Source organism: Gekko japonicus, unplaced genomic scaffold (assembly GCF_001447785.1).
Source record: "Gekko japonicus isolate JY-2015 unplaced genomic scaffold, Gekko_japonicus_V1.1 scaffold1098, whole genome shotgun sequence".
NCBI classification, from domain to species: domain Eukaryota; kingdom Metazoa; phylum Chordata; class Lepidosauria; order Squamata; family Gekkonidae; genus Gekko; species Gekko japonicus.
The window spans coordinates 393,476-397,335 of NW_015160244.1; the positions used below are offsets into that span (position 1 = coordinate 393,476).

Sequence of the window (3,860 nt, forward strand, 5' to 3'; positions counted from 1 at the left end):
TTATCCGTTCTAACCCGACCGCCCCCCATGAGTTCTTGTCTTGTGAGAAAGGGAGAAAAGGACCTCTTTCTCTACCTGCTCTATCCCAGGCATAATCTTATAAACCTCGATCGGGTCCAGGAATGGCTGACCCGGGCGCATGCTGAAGAAACTGCGGGACAGCAGCCACCCCTCTGTCACTGCAGGACCTTCCGGCACCACCACTTTCCAGCCGCCCTTTACTCTGTGCCAGCCGTTGGCCCCGAGCCAGCCGGCCAACCTGCGCCTCTGCCAGGAAGATGCCTGGCACCCGTTGGTTCTGCCGAGGGAGCCCTCTGGGATGCCGTTGGACGGGCAGCCGAAGCTGGACAACGGCCCGGCGGTGTGAGTTGGCTGGCCGGCCCGGCTTGCCCGGCTCCCCAGCAAGGCTCCCTCTAAGCTGTGGAGTCTCGTGAGCAAAAATCCTACTTTGTGAGCTGCTGGCATTAGCGTTGTGAGCGAGCCATTCGGCTACTGTACAATTTTTTTTATTTATTTATTTATTTAAAAAAATATTTTCTATATTTATACCCCGCCGGAGGCTAAACAACTGTGAGCTAGCTCACACTCACTCAGCTGAGAGGGAACCCCGCTCCCCAATGTCTCCAGCTCCCCACCCCCACTCAGCTCTGCCGCCTAGACTGCCATCCTGTAGGTCGTCTTTCTGCTCCCCTTTCATGTGCCTCCCTCCCTCCCTCTCTCCTCCACCGTCATTCGTTTGTACCAAACGCGCTGGTTTCATCTCTCTCTCTGTTTCCGCCTCCATCTCGCGCTGTCTCTGTGCCGCCGTCCCATCTCCAAAGGCCGGGGTGGCTAGAGCCCGTAAGCCCAGAGCCTCCAGAGCCAAGGCCAAGGTGGGTGTCTCTTCTCTCCGCAGCTCTCTTCCGGCACGGCCCCGGGGCCTGACTCCAATTTTGGCAGCATCTTCCAGCAGGTCCCTGCCCGCAGCAGCAATCCACTGAGTGAACTTTGTGAACTTTGTTCTGGGCAGAGGTGCCAGCAAGGCACAGTGGGCACCACAGAGCCACTGGAAGCTTGTGGGGAGGGGCCGCAGCGCGGTGGAAGAGCCCCTGCTCGCAAGGCAGAAGGTCCCGGCCGGGTTCAGTGCCCGCCATCTCCAGTCGAAAGGACCAAGCTTCATCAAGGGAGGCGGGCAAAGTCTTTGCAAAGAGCGGCGGTTCAGGCTCCAGCCGGGTGCTTTGCCGCTCCCTCCTTTCAGGAGGGCGGGGCTCTCTCTCGTGGGCCAAAGGGCCCTTCTCATGTACTGCCCGCTTCTGCTTCGAAGGGAGGCCCGGCCAAAGTGGGGCTAAGCAGGCCTATAGTCAAAGCAAAAAGGATGAGGCCGCGAGACAAAACTCCCTGGGCTAGTGTTGTACATCCAGTCACGTCGCACTGTTTGCAAGCGCGGCAAAGGAAATGTGTTCCGGTCGCTTGGGAGGCAGGACTCCTGTGGTCTGTAACAATTTCCAAACATTTCAAAAAAAACAGGCTGTGGAGCAATGCTCCCTCTAAGCTGTGGAGTCCTGTGAGCAAAAATTCTACTTTGTGAGCGACCGGCATTAAAGTTGTGAGCGAGCAGTTTGGCTTTGGCATCAATCAGTTTGCTCTGGAGCCCTCCTTCCTGAGCTAAGGCAAGAATGTGTGAGCCGGAGGCTAAAAACTGTGAGCTAGCTCACTCTAACTCAGCTTAGAGGGAACACTGCTGTGGGGTTGTCCTGGTGAGTTAGCGGAGCCTGCGCTCGCACGGACGAGGTAAGGACGTGGATTCACGCATGAGGTCTTTACATTTTAGTATCCTTCGTCCAGGCTGTTTGCAGCAGTGTTCCGGTTACGGCATAAAACTCTGTGCATCTTTTGCCACTGCCCTTGGGTGTCTTTTGCAAAGGCCAGTGGAGTAACTGTGCCCTGCCAAAGGCACTGTTAGAAAGCTGCAGTTGAGACTCCTGTCCAGAGGTGGTGACTGTTTTGTTCATCACCACTCAAGAAACAGAAGTAAATACAGCAATTAAACAATACAAGTGGGGACCCACGATACTCGCGGGGGACCCACGGTACTCGCGGGGGATCCCTTCCTCCTCTTATCGTTCTCCCCCCTGTCACTGCCACTCCCCTGACCATCACCGCTGCAGCTTCCTTACCCCCCCACCATTGCTGCCACTGCAGGGTCCAGTGCAGCTCAACACGCAGCCGAGGGCCCGGTTTGTGCTGCAGCGCATCAGTCAAGACTGGACAAAGCTTTCGTCTTTCTGTTCGCTGCTCTGGCACTCCAAATCACCTCTCCTTTTATAGCCAGCCTTCTCCCGCGGTGTGGAGGCCGCTCGGTGAAAGAGATCAGTCACGCTTGACGCTAGGCCCAAAGAAACCCACAGTTAGGCTTGTTGGCAGAGGATAGTCTCCTGAAAAGTTAGAAACACGGAGCCGGAAGGGGTCCCAAGGATCATCTAGTCCAGGGCTATTTTGGGGCAGGAACGCACAGGAACGGAGTTCCGGCTGGCTTCAGGGTTGGCCATGCCCACTACAGCCAAAACCTCTGCACATGCGTGGCTACAGAGGGAAGGCCTGGAGAGCGACACCCCCCCTCCCGGCGACTCCGAGGCAGGCAGGCAGGCCGGGGGGGGGGGGCCTGGAAGGATCAAGGAGGCATTTAAATGCCTCCCCATGCCTTCCCCAGCCTGTCCAAGGGCCACCTTGCCTGGGCTCCCTGCAGCCACAGGAATGCATGGGGTGTGTGGCCTAACATGCTAATGGGCCATGCTGTCAGGGGGCGTGGCCTATTATGCTAATGCGTTCCGGCTGGGCTTTCCCCACAAAAAAAGCCCTGATCTAGTCCAACCCCCTGAACAATGCAGGAAATGCACAGCCACCTGCCTCACAATCCCCCAGCAACCCCTGGGCTCTGTGCCTGGAGTCACACCCAGGTTATACCGGTCCCGGCACTGTCTAAAGATGCACTCAAAGATGCCTGGGGTTTAGCCTGCCTTATAACCATTTAAGGGTCGTCTGAATCGTGGTGGGCATCCATCCATGCACGAGTAACCAGTCAGTGACCCAGCGACCTGCAGCCCCCTGGAATTCCGGGAAGGCAAGTCCCGCGACGCCCTGGTCAGCGGTCCAGGAATCCTGCTGGGCTGCCAGGTGGCAGGAGGTTTTGTGCCATCTGGAGCCGGCTACTCCTCAGCCATGTTGCTGTCTGTGTTCACCCAGGGAGAGGCATTTCTTTCAGGGTACATTGCCAGCTTTGGGATTCTGTCAGTTAAAGCCAGAGCCTCTGTATTTTGTGTGTGTGTGTGTGTGTACGTGCACCTGGAAGTCACGGCGACCTTTGGTGACTGACCCCTACTGGGGGCCTGGAGGATAGTCAGAGAGGTGGCTGGATAAAGCCTGCCCCCGCCTCCCACCTCTGGTATTCCAAGGAGGTCTCCCATCCCAGTACTTGCTGGAGTCGGCCCTGCTGAGCTTCCGAGATCTGATGAGATCGGGCTGGCCTTGGGGCTAACCAGGTCAGGGCACCTCTGCATTTTCCAGATACAGCCAAAGACCCTTTTTTTTTTGTATTTTTCATATGTGCATGTGTGTGTGACCTCTGGTGACTGCCCCCTACTGGGGGCCTGGAGGATATTCAGAGAGGTGGCGGAACAAAGCCTGCCCCCGCCTCCCTCCTGCTGGTATTCCAAGGAGGTCTCCCCTCCAAGCACTTGCCAGAGTCGACCTTGCTTCGCTTCCGAGATCTGACGGAATCGGGCTTGACCAAGACCCTTTTTTAAAACCAGGCCAAACTATTTCGGCCGGGAGGTGAGCGGGTGGTTCTGGGGGGGGGGGGGGGGTGGTTCTCAATTCCGATA

At 57.0% G+C, this 3,860-nt stretch overlaps 1 protein-coding gene across 1 annotated transcript in view; it reads left to right on the top strand.

Moving 5' to 3' along the window:
• CLUAP1 (clusterin associated protein 1) overlaps positions 1-3,860 on the top strand; it is a 77,881-nt gene that overhangs the window by 70,286 nt on the left and 3,735 nt on the right. The gene's annotated exons all lie outside the window — the stretch shown is intronic.